The following is a 23,896-nucleotide window of genomic DNA, read 5'->3' on the forward strand; positions in this document are numbered from 1 at the left end:
ATAGTCGATGCACATCCACATAGTACCATCCTTCTTCTTCACAAACAGAACTGGTGCACCCCAAGGCGACACACTAGGCCTAACAAACCCCTTATCAAGAAGTTCCTAAAGTTTCTTTTTCAATTCCTTCAACTCAGCTAGTTCCATACGACACGGAGGAATAGAAATGGGCTGAGTGCCCACACCAAGTCAATACAAAAGTCAATATTCTTGTTGGGTGGCATGCCCGACAGGCCTGCATGAAACACATTCGGAAAGTATCGCACCACCAAAATAGAGCCAATACTAGGGGTATCAGCACCAATATCCCTCACAAAGGCCAAGTATGACAGGCACCCCTTCCCAACCATCCGTTGGGCCTTCAAATAAGAAATTACCTTGCTGAGAACATAATCTATAGAACCCCTCCACTCGATCCTTGGCAACCCTAACATTGCCAACATCACGGTCTTAGCGTGACAATTTAGAATAAAATGACATGGAAACAACCAATCCATATTTAAGATCACATCGAAATCAACTATACTAAGCAATAAGAGATCAATTCTAGTCTCCAATCCCCTAATAGTCACAACACACAACTGATACACACGGTCCACAACAATGGTATCACCAACCGGCGTAGATACATGAACACGTGAAACTAAGAACTCACGGGGCATATCCAAATAATGAGTAAAATAGGATGATACATAGGAATAAGTAGAACCAGGGTCAAATAATGTTGAAGAATCTCTGTGGCATACTGAGACAATACCTATGATCACTGCATCGGAAGCAAAAACATATGGCCTGGCAGGAATAACATAGAATCGGGCCTAACCACCACCTGATTGGCCTCCCCCTCTAGAGCGACCTCTGGCTTCTTGAGCCCTACCTCGAGCTGGCTGGGTGGGTAGTAAAGTAACTGGTGCGGAAGTCATAGCCTGACCCCTCTACTAAACTGGACCTCCCAAGCAATAGGGACACTATCTCCACATATGGCCAAACTCCCCACACTCGAAGAAACTCCCCGCTTGTGGTGGTGGGGACATAATCAAGCCCCGAGTACCAGAGTAATTGCTAGAAGGACCTAGCACAGATGAACCCTGAACTAATGGAGCACGGGATGAACTATGAGCTGGGAGAGCACTGAGAGATGACTGACCTGGACGGGCAATGAGACCATGGCTAGTGATGCACCATGATGAACTAGATGAGCCATCTGAAAAGGCCTATAATGGCGACCACTGTTGTGGTAGGACTGTTCCCAGAAGGAACACCCACTGAAACCACCCAAACCATAAAGCCCCTTGGCCTCCCTCTCCTCACGCTCCTGATTATGAACTATCTCTAGCCATCGAACACTATCAACCACCTCTTTTAACGTATCACCTGATACACTCTCCCAAGTCATAACAAAATGCAACTGATAGTGGAGGCCATCAATAAACCTCCTAATCCTCTCCCTCTTGGTGGGAACCAACCAAACTGCGTGATGAGCCAACTCTGAAAATCTCATCTCATACTAGGTCATAGACATGCCCTCCTGACACAGCTGCTTAAATTGCCTACGTAGCTCCTCCCTGCGGGTCTGTGGCACAAACTTCTCCAAGAATAGAACGAAAAACTCATGCCATAAAAGTGGTGTTGCACCGAATGTGTTGCGCTTCTCATAGACCTCCCACTATCTAAAGGCAGCCCCCGACAGTTGAAAAGTAGTAAATGAGACCCCACTAGTCTCTAGAATACCCACCGTGCGAAGAATTCGCTGGCACCTATCCAAGAAGTCCTGGGCATCCTCTGACTTAGCCCCACTGAATGATGGAGGCCTAAGCCTCCCAAATCTCTCTAGCCTCTTCTGCTCCTCATCAGTCATAATAGGACCCACCTGAGCCCGAACAATTGCAGTCGGCTAGGTTGGTAGTACCCCCTAGTGTCTGAAGTCCCTACATCACCTACTATGAAGTACGAGAAGCGGGAGTCTGAGTACCTCTCCCGACCTAAGAAGTGGCTAGCGTGGTGTGAACAGAAACTGCCTGAGCAAGACTAGTGCAAAGGGTCAATATCTCAGCCAAAGCCTCTTGAAGGTCTGGAATCACAACGAGCACAGCTGGTGCCTGAGCTGGCCCAACTATCTCAACCATATCTGGAACCTGCTCCTAAGCTGGAGCAACTGGTGGATCTGCAGGTGCTACTCTAGATGTTGTACGAGCTGCACCTCGGCCCTTATAGCGACCCTTACAGGGCCCCAACCTCTCGTGGCCCTAGCCGGTGGTACTGATGGATGTCCGTCTGGGCCGGTAGTACGTGTCTTCACCATCTGTGAGAGAATATAATAATAGAAGTTTAGTTCCCGAAATCAACAAATCCGCACGACAAGAATACATGAATGTGACGACGCCTTATCCCTTTAACTATTTTCACGACTCAAAATTCAACTGTCGCGATGGTGCTTGTTATGATGTTAGTCAAGCTGACATCTCATACATACCACCCCTTTCAAATTCAAAATATCCTAAAACTGATTTAAATAAGTGAAAAATCTCATAAAACTAGTTAAAACCGTCACAACTCGATAAGTTTCCCAAAATCAGGGTATCACTGAGTACATGAGCATCTACACCATTACAAAGATGGAGAAACTAAATAAGCAAAAGTAAGGGATACGGGAGGAGAGTCAAGGTCTGCGGACACCATAGCAATTACCTTGAAAATCTCCGAATGGCTGAAAACACTGAGAATCGGCAACTACCGTGACCGGAAATAGCTGGATCTGCACATTAAGCGCAGGGTGTTGTGTGAGTAAAGCCAACTCAGTAAGTAAAAAGTCTAACTATTGAGATTTACAGTTACGGTTCAATTACAGAAATACGATACAGAAAGGTAGACATGCTTCCAATTTAACAAATAAGGCCCAAACAGGTAGGGTATGCCCAGTACAATTGAGATAAGAAATAATGCATCTCAATATGTACATGTTAGTTACGTATGTCAACTGGAGTAAAAAACAGTGATAAAATCATATGCATACTTTCAGAGGAACAATCACTCCATCCTCCTATTCACGTCATCCTCCGAATCACACATTCCTTACAATCACTCCATCTTCACAGTCATTCAATCCTCCCAATCTCTCAACACTTGCACTCGTACTCAGTCGGTACCTGCGCTCACTGTGGGTGTGTAGACTCCGGAAGGGAAAATCCAGTCCAAACGCTATAATAAGCCAATCATGGCATGGATCAATAAAGCATGTCGTGGAATGCAGCCCGATCCCATAAATATCCTCACAATCAGACCCTCAACCTCACTCAGTCATCAATCTCTCTAGTCTCTCGAGCTCACAAAAATCATGATAATCAGCCCAAACAATGATGATATGATGTATCAATAAAGGGCAACAGAGATTGAGATATGATATGCAAATAATAGCAGTGATTAGTACATAATTTTAAATTAGGCAAACAACTCAACATGTAACACAGCCTCTGTGGGTCTCAAAAGTACCATCGTGTAGCCTAACCATGATTTCTAACAAGACTTGCGGCTCAAATTCTCTAACACATGGAGAAATATATGGATAACAACAAGATTATTCAACTATACAGTTCCATGGAATTGACCAAGTCACAATTCCTATGATGGACACCCACACGCCCGTAACATAGCATGTGTGTCACCTCAACACCAATTGTATAACACATAATTTGGGGTTTCATACCCTCAGAACCAAGTTTAGAAGTGTTACTTACCTCAAACCGTGCAAATATCTACTCTAACAAGCCCTTGCCTCGCGAATCGGCCTCCGAATGCCTCGAATCTAGCCACAAACAATTCAAAACAATAAACTCAAGCTGCAGGAATTAATTCCATATGAAAATGCTAAGTTCCTAATCAAAAGTCGAAAAGTCAACTCAAAAGTCAACCTAGAGGCCCACGCCTCGGAATTCGATGAAAGTTACAAAATAGGAATACTCTTCAACCACGAGTCCAACCATACCAAAATTACTCAAATCCGATACCAAAATCTCGCCCAAATCTCAAAAATTAGGGGTGGGTATAATACCGACCGAATCGAAAAATCGGCCGAATCAAAAATTTCGGTTTATTCGGTTTCGTTTTTTCAGTGTATTCGGTCAGTTTGCGGTTTATAGTTTTAAAAAGTTCGGTGTTCGTTCGGTGATCGGTTTTAATGATTCGGTTTTCTGTTAAACCGATAAAACAAATTTGTTTAGCCTAAGCCCAAAACCGAATAAAACCTGGCTCTTTGTTGTAATTTGATCTACTCTTTGTAGGGAAGGGATAAAGATTGCATCATGCTATCCTTTGTAAGGTCAAGTGAAAATCCAAGAAACTACATTTCTTCATTGCTTGGAGGCTGGCACAGGATTAATGTGGCCCTTACACGTGCTAAGTTTAGATACTGTTCCTCTGAGAAATTTGACTGAAATTTTCTCTTTTTGAAACTTTGTAAAGTTCCTCAGTTTATATGGAATAATGTACTTCTCTTTTGATTGAACAGAAGAAGTTGATAATGTTAGGTTCATGCAATACACTGTCAAACGTGCCTCTACTAAAACTTCTCATAGAAAAGGTGGAAGAGCAAGGTGACATTTTGAACATCTCCAAGAAGGATATTGTTCATAAGCTAGAATTGAAGAGATGATCCAACCTGAGATGATGGTGAACATGGTAAGATGTTGTGCCCCCGCCCCTCCCTCCCACCCTGAGCAGATCAGATTACAAAATAAGGAGGCTGCAACCTAAGACCAAGGCCATGAAAAGAGAGCAAAATCAAGAAAATTTGTAGAGATCTGTTATTGGACTTAGAGTTTTTGGTTAGTCTTTTTGGCTATTCTCTCAACAGGTAATCTATTTTTGTTGTTTCATAATATTTTGTCATGGCTTGAAATCGAAAAACCGAACCGACTAAACCGAACCGAACCAAAGTTATTATGATTCGGTTTTGGTTATCAAAATCACAAACCGAAAACCGAATAAAGCGAACCAAACTTCTACAAAACCGAACCGAACCAACCGATGCCTACCCCTACCCAAAATTTAACCTAAGAAGGTTTCTCCAGTTCCCCCCAGTTTTTCAAACCAAATCAATAATTAAATGATGAAATCAAAGATATAATCATGGAATTTAACCAAAACTAAGTAAGAATCACTTATCCCAATAACTCCCTTGAAAATCTCTCCAAGAATCGCCTCAAAACCGAGCTCCCAAAATTAAATTGTGAAATAAACTCAAACCTTTGTTTTGATTCTGCCCCGTTATACCTTAATCACAATCGCGGAAAATACTTCGCGATCGCAAAAAATGCTATTTTCGCGATCGCGAAGCACAAACTAAGATTCCTAATAATTAACCCTACGTGAACGTGATAAGTCTCACGCGAACGTGAAACACTACCTCCTCATACCTACGCGATCGCGTCCCTCCTCATGTGATCGCGAAGAACAAACGCGCGAACTCAGGTCTGCCTTGTTTCCTCTTTGTGAACGCGGCCTAGCCCACGTGTTCACGATTCACTGCTAGACCAACCTACGCGATCGCAGGCTCTATCTCGCGAATGCGTAAAGTAAAAAAATCTCAGCTTCCCAAACAAGCTTTCGCGATTACAGACCTATCTATGCGATCGCATAGAAGGAAACCAGATATGTACACCAGAAAAACTTTAGCAATCTCCCAAGTCCAAAATTTGATCCGTTAAACATTTGAAACCCACCCGAGGCCAACGGGATCTCAACCAAATATACCAACAAGTGCTAAAACATGATTCAAACTTAGTTGAGGTCTTGAATCACATCAAAAACACGAATCGCACCTCAATTCAAGCCTAACAAAAACTAAGAAATTCCAACTTCCACAATCGATGCCTAAACCTATCAAATCAAGTCCGATTGACCTCGAATTTCGTGCACAAGTCATAATTGACACAATAAACTACTCCAACTCCCATAACCAAAATTCAGCCGGTAACCACAAAGTTAACTCTCGGTCAAACTTCTCAATTTTCAAAATATCTAATTTTCCAACTTTTTCCATTTCAAGCCTAAATCAACTACGGACCTCCAAATCATTATCTGGACATATCCTACGGAGCTATCAAATCCGTTAAAACTCCATTCCAGAGTCGTTTACATATAAGTCAATATCCTATCAATCTTTTTAACTTAAGCTTCCAACCTTGAGACTAAGTGTTTCATCTTATTCCAAAATATTCCCGGAACCGAATCAACTATCCCGACAAGTCACAGAACAACAGTTAAGCATAAAAAGAGCAGTAAATGGAGGAATGGGCTACAACACTCAAAATAACCGACCGAGTCGTTACACCTATGTTGTTGATGGAACGAGTGCATTTCTCTCGCTGAAGTTACTTTTTCTTGTATGTTTTAATAGAATTATAAATAAGTTGCAATTCGCTTGTTACTATGATTTAAGTATATTATATGTTTGAATTAAAAGGGTGCAATTTACTCTTTAACAAACCTGCTTCTATTTTAATGTATTTTCTTATTTTATTCATATAATTTGAATCGATAGGAACTAGATCAGTATTGAATTAAACTAATTTCAGTTAGATGATTAAATGATTTATTTATGAACCAAAATTTTTCTAAATCGAATAACCTAAAATGGATTGAATCATTTCCATCTCTAGCTAGTGAACATGAAAGACAATGACACCTGGCACCTGCACCTTTGAAATCCTAGATCCACCTCTGTTTGCAAATCATAGGTTATTGTCTAATACTAAGCTTATATTTCACTAGGTTTTCATAGTCGTACTTTATATATTGTTATCAACATTGCTAATAGAGAAACTCTATTTTCCTCTGCTAATAGAATCGTTGGATGCGTACTTGCATTATCCCAAAGAGGCAAAGGAAAGGTCACATACTTGCGTTATGGAGTATTATGAACTTCAAGTTATTTCATCATCAATAATAACTAATCTACATTTATCCAGTGTTGGATTAGGATCATGTAGCACATTAGAATTCAAAGTGACAAAAACATAGGCACCAAACAAATACTTTTTGTACTCTTTTTTTTTAGAAGAACAATATTTTAAGTCTAAAAGATAGAATACAACTAAGATGATTGTCACTACCTCTACCAACACGATTGCCACTACCACTGCCACCACCCCTACTACCTCCCCTAACACAAGTTTTCCCATCATTACTAGATCCAAATCCACCTCATGACTCTGAACTTGTAAAATAGTACTCAATTCTTCCTCTATGTCGATTCAAACGTGCCCTGCCACATGATTGAGTGTATTAGGGATCTCGTAGAAATGGACCTTTAGTTTCATCTAAGTAATCTAGGTCGGGATTTGGCATGATCATTTTGTCGTCTCGATTTTGAAGATTATGCACCATTCTTTTCAAGTTATGCATAACATAATGAACCTTCACGTTGGTGCCCAATACTATATCACAAGCCATGTCAAAATAATTCAACATGCCTCTGTATGTCTTGTACTCAAGAGTCATATTTGGGTAACCTCCTTGAAAGAATCGATTCAAGTTTGGCGGAATAACATCTCTTTTCCACCTTGTCAGAATATACATTACATCAATTTTATCAATCTTTATGCGTGACAAGATCTTGAGTATATGGTAAAAATGTATCCCTTTACACTCGAACTATATACATCTACAACTAAAATAATCACCGCTAGGTGTATATTCAACTATGTACTCTAATAGATTTCTACCATCTTTACCACAGCTGAATAATCACTAACAATGAATATCTCAACACCAGGGATAACTTGATGATCGTCAGGGGTGTTGATTTTACAATGATATAATTTTCTTAATTGTATCTTGAAACATTCATATAATGCACGAGTATAACACTGAATTGCATATTCCTCCCACTTGAATTGTGATTCACTTTCAATTTGAAAGCCCTTTGACTTGTATTCTGCTTTCAACTATTTTTCATGCTTAGCACTTATAGCTAACTTGCACTGGTGAACAAGCATTTTCAGGATGTTTTGATGGGTAATATATCCATCAACGAATGCATGCATCCCCTCAATTCTTTACGTATATAGTACACCATCCCAAAAATAGACATCAAGGTACATAGGGACCCATTTCTCCTTCTCAGAGTAAAGCTTGTTGAACCAATTCCTTGTATACAAATTATAGTTTGCAATATATTCTATACATTTCTCTCAAAATCTTCAACAGTAATACTATCAAGGACTATGGACTTAAATTCTCCATGTTCAATTTTAGAATGATGAACCCCACTTAAGTAACGAGGCAACTTCGAGAATATGTGCCAAATACAATACCTATGTATTGTATGTGGCATTACTTTAGCATTGGATGGCTTAATGCTCGGACATGGTCGGTTATGATAGTATCTGGATGAACATTTCTCGTGATCTCAAGCCAAGTTCTAAAAACTAATTAGTAACTATTGATATCTTCGAGACACAAGAGTACATCCTAGTAGTATGGATTGTCTGTGGTAATTGATGCCAACAAATGAAGCACATGGCACATTATAGCAATTCACAAAGTACGTCAAATTGAAGCATATTGAATCATGGAATTACTCATACACCGCATTACAGTGTGAATGTACTTATACCACATTTCACAGCCGACCAACATTATCAACGTCTATTGAATAGAAAAATTCCCTATCCTTTACCTACATTTCACGAAAAAAGTTGAGCAATGATTGTGCATCCCCTTCTTGCAATTCAAAATTCTTACTCTTTAAAATAACATTTCTACAATCCTTTTGAGTGCAATCCAAATTTTGTAGTCAACCACATTGAATCTCGGCAAGTCTAACATTCTTGGAGGATCTGGCATATTGTGAGCTACATGATCCCTATTCAAAGAATCACTACTGGACCTATGTCTAGCCATCAACCGCAATATAGCGAGGAGCAAATCATGATTGTGCTCATTAACGACCTTAGAGATACGCCAACAATTAGAATCATCCAAAATAGCAATGAACCTAGCTTTACAATTGTTACTCTTGGTGGTAAACTTAGTTTTGTGAATCCTATCCCTATCACAACGGGAGCCTGACTATACAGACACAGTTTTTTCGACCCGTTGGACTGGTACATTGCTTCCCTACAAGAACTCAGTCTGCCGTTCCCCGGCCCTTCCGAGCGGATGGCGCCTTCAAAAAAAGGGGGGGTGTCCCTCATCGTTTGATTGCAGAAGAAGGCATGTGGTCTTGTCGGATCCTCCTCAGGGGGTACATTGCTCCACTAAGAACCTTGCTGGCAAGACCCTCTTCAGGGCGGAAGTCTGACCGAGGGGAAAGAGCGCGACGGGTTCTGTTAAGGCCTTGGGGTCTCCGGGTAGAGTTAGAACTTCCGAACGCCCTAGCCGATTGTCTGCATACATGTTAGTGAAAAAATAACGAAGGAGTGAGGTAGTTCTTTTTTACCGTAGGATGTGTAGGCGATGTTTCGAGGTTTGGTATGTTCCTGCCGTTTCAGGGTGGGGACTCTAGTACAGCCCTTCGCTATGTTTAATCGGGCTTGGCCGATGATGTGGTTCGCTTACCCTTTGACTCTTTCGAGAGTGGAGATATTGGTGCCAGTGATGCATCATGTGATGCAGGATTTACCCTTGTCGCGTATTGCTTCCTATCGACGGTTTTAATTCTATCCCTTGTGTGGAATTTCATCCTTTTGGCAAAGTGGGGGCGGCCCTGTCCTCGGGCGATGTGCTCGTGGTCATATGGGTAAGGCGTACGTGCCTTGCGCTTCCTTTGCTGATATGGAACTCGGCATTCCGGTTTGGGCCAGTCATGCCGTACTGAGAAAATGGTCTTTCTCCTTGTCGTAGTGATTGCCGTTTGGAATCTATCAAAGATTCGAGAGGTGGTTGTGTTTTGACCTGGCGGTTTTAGCCGCCCCATCATCCTTGGCCCGTCAGTGCTGATCAAGCCACCTGCACTCATGTGCACATGTTTTATTAATAATGGATCGAGTGAGGAAGAAGGTTACCAGTGCATCATTGTGAGGTAGAGACGAGTTCTAGGTTCCCTCTTTGCTGAATGTAAGGGCGTTCTTGGGGGTATATCCCCAGATCTGCCTTTCTCCGGCGGCGAGAAATTTTGCTCTTCCTTTTACAAGTTCTTGGAAAGGGTCGTTGCTCCTCCATTATCATGGTAATGTGCTGTGGCTTGTTTGTTTCGGTCCTCCTGGCCGCCTTCCGCACTGGGGACTGAACTCGAATTCGGTCGCTCGTCAGTTCTCGGTGGTAATTTTTGTCGAGCGGCTTGGTGTCTTTCCTTCGGAGCTGGTGGCTATCTTCGGCCTCGCGGCCGTACTTGCTATGTAGTTCCCACGTCAGGCTGTGATTCCTTTGAGAGGAATTCGGCCGAGTTGGTCCGAGCCATTTGACGTTCCTGATTTTGCCTATGGCAAACACAATGTTTGGTATATCGATGTGGAAATTGTACTCTGACGGGCAAGGTGCCCTTGACGGCCATGTGTCCTCGTCGAATCTGGCTTTGTTGTCGATTCCTCGAGGATATTGTCCTCGGGCCATTCTCCGGTCGTTGCGAGGTTGATTGCATCTCGGGGCGTTCCTCCTGTCTGCAGCGCACGGGCGGTACCTCCCTCTGTTTAGCATTGGTTTCTTTGCCAGGAGCCTGTTTGCGAGGAGTCTCCCGAATGGTCATCCATGACCCTGATTTGCGAATGATGCCGGGTATGGGAACCTAACCAGGTCTTGGCTGGGTACCTGATCAAGTTTTGTTTGAACTACCTTGAAATCGTCGGGCTCAGTTTGTTTAGGCTTCGAGTGAAGGCCTGTGTTGCCCATTCATCCAAGACTGGGGGTAATCCCGTTCTTTCCATCAGGAAATGAGGTGTGAATCCCCGTAACGTTTCATTCTCCCTTTGCTCGGCCCTGGATGTGTCGGGCTTTCTCATCGTTGTTTCGATGGCACCGGCGTGTGCCTTTATGGAGGAATCTGCCGGTACGTTAGGCGCGTTTATGGGGTCAGGCGCTAGGTTATGATGCCACATTATGGTTCTTTTATAGAGTGTTTCCCCGAACCTCTTCAATAAGACGGGCTCGATCTCATCATCTTTTCGGTCGTTGCCTTTTCCCGCACACGTATAAGCGGTGATGTGTTCGTTGGGATCTGAGGTCTCGCTGTACTTAGGGAGTTCTGGTGTTCTGGGCTTCTTTGAAATGGGTTCCGGGGCTGCTTCCTCGGGGAACGACCTTTGTATGAACTTCTTCAAATCCACACCCTTGAGGACCGGGGGTGCATCCGGGATTTTGTCAACTCTGAAGTTATGGGTTTTGACTTTCTTATCGTTGGCTGCTATCATTTTCTCGCCTAACTCGATCCTTTTGGTGCAATCCTCCAGCATTCTCACCATGGCAGGATCGGCTACCGATCCATCATTGCTAGACCTCTCTAGTACCCGTTCGGCTGGGGGAGTAGTTTTCGGCGCTACTGTGCTGGAAGTCTTCGGATGGCTTTGTAACTGAGCGATAGCCAATTGCTCTGCCTACAACATTTCAAAAATATCGTGAAGACTAACTTCCTGCGCTTCCTGAGCCGAGGTTTTTTTGGGCTTCTAGTTGGTCACCATGTTGTATGCTTCCGTCGGTGTGTGAGGTTTCGTTAACTTGTTGTGCGTCATGTGAATCCGTGTTCGCTAGAATCGGTCCGAGCATGTCCTTGGGATTCTGCGGTTCTGTTCCAGCAGCTAGAACAGCCACGCTGTTTTCCCCATGGTTTTCGAGGTTGTCATTCTCGACTTTGTTTACCGAGCCAGAACATTTCGACCAAAATCAAGAGATCTTGGACAAGAAAAAGTGTGAAAGATAACTTGCGTTTTTGTAATGAAACTAGCAAGAAAATAATCACTATTATTTTTAGCCCCACGGTGGGCGCCAAACTGTTTACCGTGAAAATGGTAACAACAATTAAATTTGTAAATGATATTCTAAAAATACGTGATCTATTTTTATGCTAGTTGTTAGAGAAGATGGTGCTAAGAATATGAAGTTTAACGATAAAATACAAGCTAAAACGGGGCAGTAATCAAACCGAGGGGCTTGCTACCCTGGCTTCGGACTGGTCGATGGAGGATCTCAAGGTCAATATCTGGGCTCGATCTCGAGCTATCGGGGGTAATCGGGAATGGGGCAACAGTTACAATATAATCAAGCAAGGCTCTTTATGGCCAATACCAAGCAATAAATGAAGAACAAGTGAGAGAGTAGTAAATGCTAAAGTGGCCTCGAGCTAGTAAGGACGAGCAAGTTAGAGAGAAAAGAGAGAGAGATATTATTGATCTAGTAGAGAATAGTTGGAGTAACATCAGCCGATTACAAAGTAGTGTGGGTTCCCTTTATATAGGAGGGGAACCCGGTTATAGTACAACATGCATTAATTGTAAAGTATGGAGATGGGACAGCTAGATGCGACGCTTCGGCATAAGCTCTGGATAGGTCGGCTCTGTCAGACTTAGTCATATGCCTTGGGAACTTCCACTTCCGTTCTAGCCTCGACCTTCATCTTCTTCGAGTCGGGCCTTGACGAGCCTCGAGGGAGGGGACTCGGTCGCAGCTCCACGTCCTCGGGGTCTCGAGGCATTCTTCCGAAATGGCTTAATAGCGAGAAATTAAGTCTTTCGATTTCGCCGCATACATCTACACATCAAATACACAATGAATGTAGAGAATTTTCATCTTCCTTTGTATGGGAACATAAATGATTTCATATTGCTCAATGTATTTGGGCAGAGGAGGAAGTTACTATATTTACTATTGTGTTTTGGAGGGAAAATTGTTGGGAGAAATTCGAATGAGGTTATGGTAGTCATTTCACAAGTGTGGCAACAATTGGGCCAAATTAGCGTGGTTATTAAGCAGCTCTCTATGATTTAACTACATCTCTGAATGCAATCCCTGTCATATATGTATGCTTTAATGTCCAATAATGCCAAAGTTTGTCTAATCCAGACAACTTTGGAAAACCCTCCTACATTATCTAAACCAACTTATTTTTTGAATGAATGAACCTTTTGGCAAGCTCTAGCTAGCAGTGGCATAGATGCTAAGGAAAAGAGATAAACTAGTCCTAAAAAATCTAAGTTTGTACAGAATAAATATCTAAACTAAAAACGAGATATGTCCATTGTCATTATGTGAAAGGCTAATAGAATATGAGAATGGTATTGGTCTAAGGCTTTATAAGACAAGCCCTTATAAAAGAAAAACCTTCACCGACTTCACATATACATAATATCAAGAAAAAAAGAGAACTAAATTCCAAATAAATTATTCGTTTCTCCAATCTTCTGTCCTCTCTAAGAACTTTGCAAATATATAACTAAAATCCTGATCTTGAGAAGAAAACTAGATTCCAAAAATGAACCTCTCAACAATTCGAACAGGGTCTCATATTGTAACGATCTGAACGATCGTTTTGCTTTCTAGATCCCTGTTCCGCTAAATAAGACTTACCATATGTACTTTTACAATTTTATGACTTTCGGAGATGGTTAGTTCGGGATTTGGAAGGGTTCTGGATGAAATCAGAACACTTGGTTCCTTAAGGTTGGCAAAAATCTAAGTTTGACTTTGGTCAACATTTTGAGTAAACGACCTCGGAACCGGGATACGGTTCCAATAGGTTTGTATGATGATTTTGGACTTGGGCGTATGTTTGAATCGGATTTTGGATGAACGAAAGCGTTTTGGCGCTTAATATTGAAAGTTGGCACATTGAAGGTTTTAAAAAATTTTAAATTTGGTTTGAAGTAGGATTTAGTGTTATCGTTGTCCAATTGAGATTCCCAGACTGGGAATAGTTCCGTATGGTGATTTAAGACTTGCACACAAAATTTGGAGTCATTCCAAGTAGTCTAAGTATGCTTCGGCGCGTTCGGAGTAAGTTGGAAGAACTTGAAGTTCATAAGTTGATTCAATTTAGTTTGGGGTGTGATTCTTAGTTTTGATGTTGTTTTATGCATTCCGAGAGTGCGAGCGAGCCCGTTTCATGATTCTAACTTGTTGGTATGTTTGGACGGGGCCTTGGGGACCTGAATACCATTTGAACAGTTGAAGCACCCAACTTCTAGTGCAATCACACTTGCGGAGGGCCAGCCATAGGTGCGAGCTCGCAGAAGTGAGCCAAGGACCGCAGAAGCAGCACAGTATAGGCTGCCTAGTGACCGTAGAAGCGGGGAAGGTACCGCACCTGCGGAGGCGCAGGTGCGAAGGAGGTTATCGCAGAAGCGGAATGGGGGCGCAGGTGCGACGCACTCACCGCAGAAGTGGACTCGCAGATGCGAACCTTTGGTCACAGAAGCGGGGGAGGTCGACCTGGGCTTCGTCCTCACCTGCGTGATTTTGTCTACAGAAGCTTAACCGCAGGTGCTACAGAGGTGTCGCAGGTGCAAAAGTCACTAGGCAGTGAGGTTCATTTAAGTCGGGAGTTAAACCATTTTTGACTCATTTCTTTCATTCATTGGGCGATTTTGGAGCTTTTGGAGAGGGGTTTTCACCTAATACTTTGAGGTAAGTGATTTCTATACAATATGAGTTTAAAACATAGATTATGGGTAGATTTTAACATGAAAAATTGTGAAAACTATGGATTTAGATGAAAAACCTAGGTTTTGATAAAAATGGAATTTAACCATGAAAATGGTTATGGAATTGAGTGAAAATTATATATATGGGTTCTTGAGGTTATGGGTAACAACTTTCTTCAAAAATTTTGGAATTCGGACACGTGGGTTCGGGGGATGAATTTAGGAATCCTTCAATTGGGGTTGGGTAACCACTCTAATAGTTAGGATATGAACTTTTGAACATGTATTGATCATTTTATATAACATTTGACTAGTTTCGAGTCATTTGGCACTGAGTTGATGATTTAAAACATATTTGTGGATCGAAAGTGAACTTGAGAACGAGGTAAGATTCTTGTATAACCTTGTAAGAGGGAAATCATCGCCTTAGATGTGTTTATTGTAAATTACTTGTGTGGGGAGCTACGTACGCACTAGGTGACGAGAGTCCGTGTATAGCTATATTTTCTATGTGATATCCGGGTAGTCTTATGTTTACATCATGCTTTGTTGGCATCATTATTTGATTATGTGTATTAATTGTCTTAAATAGAGCTGAGATTTAGGATTGTAAGATTTAATATCTCCGGTTTAGACTTCTTACTTTTGGAAATAATTGAAGAATTTTATAATAACTTTGAGAAATCTATGTTCACTCGTATCGCAAGCATTTCCGCAAGCGAGGTAAATTCCTCTACTCTCATGGGAGCGGGTTGTTTGCATCGACAGTTTAATAGATGCATCTATGGTTCGTGTCCTTCGACCCTCGGCAGTGCATACAGTATATGTATAGGTATTTTGGATCAGGCCGTACGACCTTGGCATAATTCGTGTGTAATAATACTTGGAGCCCAATTATACTTGATATCGTTCTATTGGCTTGAGAGGTTACAATTGTTAAATGATGAAAATTGATTTAGGATTTACTACCAGTGAAAGAATTGTTTATTTATTGCTTGTTATTGAGTTTTCATTATCATTTACATAGCCCATGCTTATTTAAAATTTCGGTATTTTATTGTTAGCCCATAGTAAGTGTTGAAGTCAACCCCTTGTCACTACTTCTTCGAGGTTAGACAAGATACTTACTGGTTACATGTTGTTTGTATAGTCACGCTACACTTATGCACTGACCGTGCAGGATTTGAGGCAGGTGCATCTTGTTATTTTCCCGGCGTGCACTCCTGATACTTCGAGACTTTGTGGTGAGCTGCCTTCCGAGCCCGTTCTGCAGCCCCCGAAGTCTTTCTTTTGCATTTACTTTCTGTCTACTTTATTTCAGACAATAGTTAAGTATTTTTGTATATTCTACTAGTAACTCATACACTTGTTACACCAAGTCTTTGAAATTATGCTAGTAGACACTCTATGATTTTTGATTATTTACTTCATCATATTTTCTCTTAAAATTATTTATTTCACATTTTATCAAATCTTCACTTCTTATTTATTCAATAATTAAAAATCAACTATTTCTAAATTGTTAAAAAAACAATCATATGGTTAGTTCATTGTTGGCTTGCCTAGCGGTAACGTTGGGCGCCATCACGACCTATAGGAGAAATTGGTTGTGACAACATGGTATCAGAGCATTAGGTTCATGTAGGTCTCACGAATTATGAGCAGGCCTAATGAAATCTCGCGGATCAGTGCGGAGACGTCCGTTCTTAACTTTGAGAGGTTATAGGGTGTTAGGAAACTTTTTCATCATCTCCCATCATGCAGTTGATGTGGTACTAAGTATCTTTCTCGTATTCTCTCATAGATGGTGAGAACGCGTACAATGAATGTTCCAGACCAGGGAGGAGCTGCTCCCCCTGTGGCTAGAGGCCGAGGCTGAGGGAGGGCTCCAGCCCATGGCAGAGGACGAGGATGTCCCAGAGTTGCTCTAGCTATGCCACTAGCGGATCCAGTAGAGGATCTCATTATTGAGGAACAGGGCGAGGTGCCTGAAGTAGATCCAGCCCCGGTAGATTTCATGTTCGCACCGGGATTTTAGGAGATCATGGGTCGTATGCTATGGTTCATGGACACTATGACGCAGGCTGGTTTACTTCCAACGAACCCAGCCATATCTTAGGCGGGAGGGGGTACACAAAACCCTACAACTCAGGCTCCTAGGAATAAAGCTACCGTGTATCAGACCCTGGGCGCACTCCCCGTGGGCGGAGCCCAGCCAGTGGTAGCAACCATGCTTGAGCCCATACCAGCTACGGCTGGCGATTGCAAAAGGTATTGGATAGATGGACCAGGTTGCACCCTCATGTCTTTCGAGGCGAACAACATGAGGAGCCTCAAACTTCATTGATTGGTGCAAGGACAGACTGCACAACATGAGGATATTGGAGTCCTTCGGGGTGGACTTTACTACTTTCTAGCTGGAGGGCAGGGCCCATAGATGGTGGCAGTCTTATCTTCTTGGCAAACCAGCAGGTTCTCCTCCCATGACTTGGGACCAGTTCATACGTACCTTTCTGGATAGGTATATTCCACCCTCTCAGATGGAAGAGTTGCGATTTCAGTTTGAGCAGCTCCAGCAGGGTCAGATGTCTATGACCGATTGTGAGGAGAGATTCTCTGAGTTGTCTTGCCATGCACATATGATACTTCCTGTTGATACGGAGAGAGTATGGAGGTTTGTTGCGGGGTTGCACTAAGGTATCCAGACCACTATGGCCCGAGAGGTTGAGATAGGGACTTCTTACGAGCTAGTTGTGGAGATAGCTCAGAGGATTGAGGGTGTTCGTCAGTGGGGCAGAGAGCAGATGCCGCAGGACAAGCGGTTCCATTATTCTAGAGGGTTCAGTGGTGCTCTGTCTAGGGACAAGGGTCAGTTTCGGAGAGATCAACCTAGTAGGCCCACATATCCAGTACCGCCTTCTCCTCGGGGTGCCCCAGTTCGACCTTATTTCAGAGCCATGCTAGAGAGTTCCTATCGCCTACTAGCTATTCAGGGTTCCTCCAGTAGGTATTCAGGCCATCAAGGTCAAACTTCAGGGCAGCAGTCCACTGCTCCAAGGGGTTGTTACGAGTGCGGGTATCCTGGCCACATGAAAAGGTTTTGTCCCAGACTTGGGGAAAGGCAGCACGTCAGGGTTCTCAGCCTATTATTACAACACCAGATGTATGTCCACCTAGAGGCGGAGGGCAAGTGGATAGGGGTCGTCCTAAAGGTGGAGGCCAGTTAGGTGGTGCTCTAGCTAGATTCTATGCTTTTCCAGCCAAACCAGATGCTGTGATCACAAGTATTATTTCTATCTACGGTAGGGATGCTTCGATCTTATTTGATCCAGGGTCTACATATTCATATGTGTCATCTCTATTTTCTCATTTCCTGGATGTTCCTCGCGAGTCCTTGGGTACTCCTATTTATGTGTCCACTCCAGTGGGCGATTCTGTAGTTGTGGATCGGCTCTATTAGTCATACATTGTTAAATTCTGTGGTTTTGAGACTAGAGCGGATCTCTTGTTGCTTGATATGACTGACTGTTAGGTCATCCTAGACATGGATTGGTTATCTCTGTATCATGTCATCCTTGATTGCCATGCCAAGACTGTTACCTTGGCGATGCCAGAGTTTCCTAGACGGGAGTGGAAGGGTTTGTCTATCAGTGCATCTAGTCATGTTATCTCTTTTTTGAAGGCTCGACATATGGTCGAGAAGGGTTGTTTGGCTTATCTAGCCTATGTTCGGGATACTACAGAGACTCTGGCTATTGATTCAGTGGACATGGTCCAGGAGTTCTATGATGTGTTTCCTTCTAATCTTCCAGGTATGCCACCGGATCATGATATTGATTTTTGTTTTGACTTGGCTCCAAGTACTTAGCCTACCTCTATCCCACCATACCGCATGGCTCTAAAAGAGTAGAAGGAGATGAAGGAATAACTTGAGGAGTTGCTAGCAAAGGGGTTCATCAGACCAAGTGTATCACCTTGGGGTGCACCAGTGTTATTTGTCAAGAAGAAAGATGGGACTATGCGGATGTGCATTGATTACCGCCAGTTGAACAAAGTTACCATTAAGAACAAGTACTCGTTGCTGCATATTAATGATTTGTTTGACCAGTTGCAAGGTGCCAGGGTGTTCTCTAAGATTGACTTGATATCGGGGTACCATCAATTGAAGATTTGGGATTTGGATGTTCCAAAGACTGCTTTCCAGACTAGATATGGCCATTATGAGTTTCTAGTGATGTCCTTGGATTTGATTAACGCCACAGCGGCATTTATAGATTTGATGAATAGGGTGTTTAGGCCATATATTGATTCATTTGTCGTGTTCTTCATTGATGACATTTTGATCTATTCGTGTAGCATGGAGGAGCACAAGCATCATCTAAGAGTGGTGCTTCAGACCTTGCGGGAACAGAAGCTATATGCTAAGTTCTCCATGTGTGCGTTATGGTTGGATTATGTGGCATTCTTGGGGCATGTTGTATCAAGCGAGAGTATTAATATTTATCCCAAGAAGATCAAGGCAGTTTAGAGTTGGCCTCATCCCACCACAGCGACCGAGATCAGGAGCTTCTTGAGGTTAGTAGGTTATTATCGTCGATTTGTAGAGGGCTTCTCATCTATTGCAGCACCTTTGACTAGATTGACCCAGAAGGGTGCTCCGTTTCGATGGTCCAATGATTGTGAGGCGAGCTTTCAGAAGCTCAAGACTGCATTGACTTTAGCATTGGTGCTAGTATTGCCTTCCGGTTCGGGGATGTATATGGTGTATTATGATGCTTCATGTGTTGGTTTGGGTTGTGTATTGGTGTAGGAGGGGCGAGTTATTGCATATGTTTCACGTCAGCTGAAGCCCTATAAGAAGAATTACCATGTACATGATTTGGAGTTGGCCGTGATAGTTTTTGCTCTAAAGATCTGGAGGCATTATCTTTATGGGGTGTCTTGAGAGATTTACACTAATCATTGCAGTTTGCAGCATTTGTTCAAGCAAATGGATCCAATTTGAGACAACGTAGGTGGCTTGAGTTACTAAAGGACTATGATATTATCATTCATTATCACCCAGGCAAGGCTAATGTAGTTGAGGTTGCCTTGAGCAGAAAGGCGGAGAGTATAGGTAGTTTGGCATTCATTTCAGTAGAGAAGAGGCCACTAGCTTTGGACATTCAGTCCTTGGCTAACAGACTTGTGAGGTTGGATATTTCAGAGCCCAGCCGATTTCTTGCATGCGTTGTCGCCTAGGCTTTACTATTCGAGCGGATCAAGGCTCGCCAATTTGATGATCCGCACTTGTTGGTTCTCAGAGAGACGGTACTAGAGGGTGGTGCCAAGGAGGTTACTATCGGCATTGATGGTGTTCTGCGACTCTAGGGTCGTCTATGTATTCCTAATGTTGATGGGCCGAGGGAAAGGATTCTAGATGAGGCATATAGTTCTCGGTATTCTATTCATCCAGGTGCTACGAAGATATATCGCGACCTGAGGCAGCATTATTGGTGGCGGCGGATGAAGAAGGACATAGTTGATTATGTTGCGAGGTATCTAAATTGCCAGTAGGTTAAGTATGAGCACTAGAGGCCAGGTGGCCTACCCCAGCAGATGACTATACGTGAGTGGAAATGGGAGCGCATTACTATGGACTTCGTAGTTGGGTTGCCGCAGAACTTGCGGAAGTTTGATACAGTTTGGGTCATTGTCGACAGTTTGACCAAGTCAGTACACTTCATTCCGGTTGTGACCATGTATACTTCAGAGAGGTTGGCCCAGATTTATATTTAGGAGATAGTTCGGTTGCATGGTATGCCTGATTCCATCATATCAGATAGAGGCCCTCAGTTTACTTCGTATTTCTGGAGAGCAGTACATAATGAGTTGGGGACTCGGGCAGATCTCAGCATAGCCTTTCATTCGCAGACCGATGGGCAGTCGAAGCGGATGGTTCAGATCTTAGAGGACATGCTCATAGCATGTGTGATTGACTTTGGAGGGCACTGGGATCGATTCTTGCCTTTGGCCGAGTTTGCTTACAATAACAGTTATCAGTCTAGCATCGAGATGGCTTCATTTGAGGCTTTATATGGTCGGTGATGTCGTTTACCCATCAGATGGTTTGATCCCGGCTAGACTAAGTTATATGGTTATGATTTGGTGAAGGATGCCTTGGAAAAGGTAAAGTTGATTTAGGAGCGACTTCGCACAGCACAGTCCAGACAAAAGAGTTAGCGGATCAGAAGATGCATGATTTATCATTTATGGTGGGCAAGAAGGTTCTCTTGAAAGTCTCGCCGATGAAGGGGATCATGATGTTCGGGAAGAAGGGCAAGTTGAGCCCAGGGTTTATAGGTCCATTTGAGGTGTTGAGGCGAGTTGGAGAGGTTGCTTGTAAGCTTTCCTTGCCTCCCAGTCTATCAGGAATTCATCCGATTTTCCACGTGTCTATGCTCCGGATATATCATGCCGACAGATCGTATGTGTTAGACTTCACCACGGTTCAGCTAGATGAGAGCTTGGGTTAAGAAGAGGATCTAGTTGCCATTTTTGACAGGCAGGTTCATCAGTTGAGGTCCAAGAAGATTTCTGTCGTAAAAGTTCAGTGGAGGGGCCTACTAGTTAAGGAGGCGACTTGGGAGGCCGATGAGGACATGCGGAGTAGATATCCACACTTATTCAACACTCCAGGTTAGATTCTAGACTCGTTCGAGGACGAACGTTTGTTTAAGAGGTGGAGAATGTAACGACCCGACCGTTCGTTTTGCTTTCTAGATCCACTTTCTCCTAAATAAGACTTCTTGTATGTGATTTTACTGTTTTATGACTTGCGGTGATGGTTAGTTCGGGATTTGGAAGGATTCGGGTTGAAATTGGAACACTTGGTTCCTTAAGGTTGGCAAAAAGGGATAAGTTTGACTTTGGTCAACATTTTGAGTAAACGACCTCGGAACCGGTATTTGATGCTTCTAATAGGTTCATATGATGATTTTGGACTTGGGCGTATGTTTGGATCGGGTTTTGGATGACCCGAGAGCATTTCAGCGCTTAATATTAAAAGTTGGCACATTAAAGGTACTAATATATAGTTGGATGACAAGAAAAGATTTTTTATTTTATGAACTTCATTATTAATGAAGGTAAAGCAAAATAGCATAGGTTATTCTTTTATTTTTATAGTATATTTTATGTGTATTCATTAGTATTTTGACACATATATGCTGGAAAATATATATTGCATAAATTTCAAAGAAGGTAACCTCTTAGCAACCAATTGTTACAGAATTCTGAATTTAATGTGAAATTTATTGTTTCTTGAAAAAAAATTCAACAAATAAAAGTTATGTTTCTTATGTATCCTTTATGTTGTTCATAAGTCCTAGTAGTATTATAATAAGTAATAGAGATAATCATGGCATCTCTATATAATTAACCGCGTTAAATGAGAAGAGAGCTTCTGCTAAAAGGATTGGGATTGTTTAACTATATACTTTATTTATCGTCGTTGCAAAACATAAAGGAATTAGAACATCCGACCACATTAATTAGTTAATAAATAAAAGAAGATGTGCATTCTCCAGTCATGTATGATAACCTTTTATGATTAGCAAAATGCAACGTCCACACTGATAATGAGATACACTGTCATATGATACGAACAACCCTTAATCCTATTAATTGTCACGTATGGAAGGGTTGTTCATAGGATAGGGAAAGGATGCACCTTTGTTATGTCGAAGAACAAAGGGTTTGTAGCAACGAATAACAAAGAGAAGTGTTTTTTATAAGGTTCCATGTTATATATCTGATAAAAAGTATAAATTTACCTTTATATATGAAGGTCTCACATTATATATGTAGAGGAACACATATATAAAATATTATTATAATCTCATGTACTATCATCTCTGTAGAAGCACATGAGTTATTTCAGACCCAAATCAATGGCAAGAGGATATAATTTTGTATGCTTACCTTCACCAAAGAACTGTATGGCTCTATAATGCGCGATCATCTTTTCATCTGATCATCAAGGCTTTGTTCTCATTTTTAAAAGCCAACCAATAGTTTCTCTGTTTTTAAAAGACTGCCACAATTGAGAACAGAATAAGAAAAAGGAACAGTTAGAAACTATTTTGAACGTTAGTAACTAATACTATGAAAGATTGCATCCCTTCAATTGAGTAAATCATGCTAGAAAATTTTATATAATAAAAGTATGAAGGAGTGTATGTAGGCAAGGTGTTTGAAGGAAGCAATCTTCAGCGTATTTGCTCACGCAATAGAATAAAATTCCGGGAAAAGTGAATTTTTTTTTCAAATGAAAATGGTATTTGAAAATTAGAGTTGTGTTTGGACATGAATATAATTTTTGGTTGTTTTTGAATTTTTGTGAGTGATTTGAGTAAAAGATTTGAAAAACAACCTTTTGGAGTTTTTCAAATTTTCGGAAAACACCAAAATCCAACACTGATTTCTTAAAAAAGTGAAATGTTTTCGAAAAAAAATGAAAAAGTTTCATGGCCAAACGGGATCATAGTTTCTTCACAAAAAAACTCAAAACAAATAGTAAGAAGTGAATAGAAGAACTGATAAAGTGATTTGACAAGAATGGCGAATTGGCAAAGTTGTCATAAAAAAAAATTCGGAAAAAAGCTAGTAATTGCATTGTTTTCTTTCTACACTTGACAGCAAGAGACAAACATTTAGGCAAGTTTTTTTTCCTTCAAGGCATCTTTTGAACAAGACTTTTAGAAAGCCAACGGTTGAAACTATTCTTAAAAGAAAACTTAGTTGCTAATAAGAACAAACACAACTTTTTACAAACGCCACTTAAGTCAAATCGGTTCTTTCCTATCTAAACGGTATTACTAATATGTTATTCCTAAATATTTTTAGAAGTAGAATATTTAGGTAGATAAGAAGGGCATTTTAGTAATTCAACTTTAACTTTAGAGGTTCATGCTTTTAATATATATATATATATATATATATAAAGCAAAATACTTAGGATATAACATGCATAGTTCGAGGTGAAAGTAGTGGATTTTCTCGAATCTATAAAACCTGCCCTAGATTTCCCTTTGATATACATTAACTTAGCGTAATAGTGTATATATCGCGAAAGAAATGGATTTTAATTTTGAAGATGCACAAAGTACAAACATTTCCTTTTTTTCAAGAATAGCAGTTTTCAAGCAAATAATCAAACGAAGTACTATTTATGTAATGTTAAAATATCTCTGGGTCGTTCTTACTTTTATATAAAAAAAGACATTCGTTCTACTTTCTTTTATTCTCAAGGGAGAGGGGCAGAGAGTCGAAACCAGTCCGGACCGGGT

General features: G+C 41.6%; 1 long non-coding RNA gene across 1 annotated transcript; it reads right to left on the minus strand.

Annotated features, from left to right (window-relative positions):
• Positions 1-981: 981 nt before the first annotated feature.
• Positions 982-23,081, minus strand: LOC142174809 (uncharacterized). Its single transcript, XR_012703881.1, has 4 exons — positions 22,530-23,081; positions 3,735-3,802; positions 2,689-2,755; positions 982-2,302 (listed from the first exon to the last, which is right to left on the minus strand). It is a non-coding gene; the product is annotated as an uncharacterized LOC142174809 (long non-coding RNA).
• Between the last annotated feature and the right edge of the window lie 815 nt (positions 23,082-23,896).

This window comes from Nicotiana tabacum, chromosome 3, assembly GCF_000715075.1.
Source record: "Nicotiana tabacum cultivar K326 chromosome 3, ASM71507v2, whole genome shotgun sequence".
Classification (NCBI taxonomy): Eukaryota; Viridiplantae; Streptophyta; class Magnoliopsida; order Solanales; family Solanaceae; genus Nicotiana; species Nicotiana tabacum.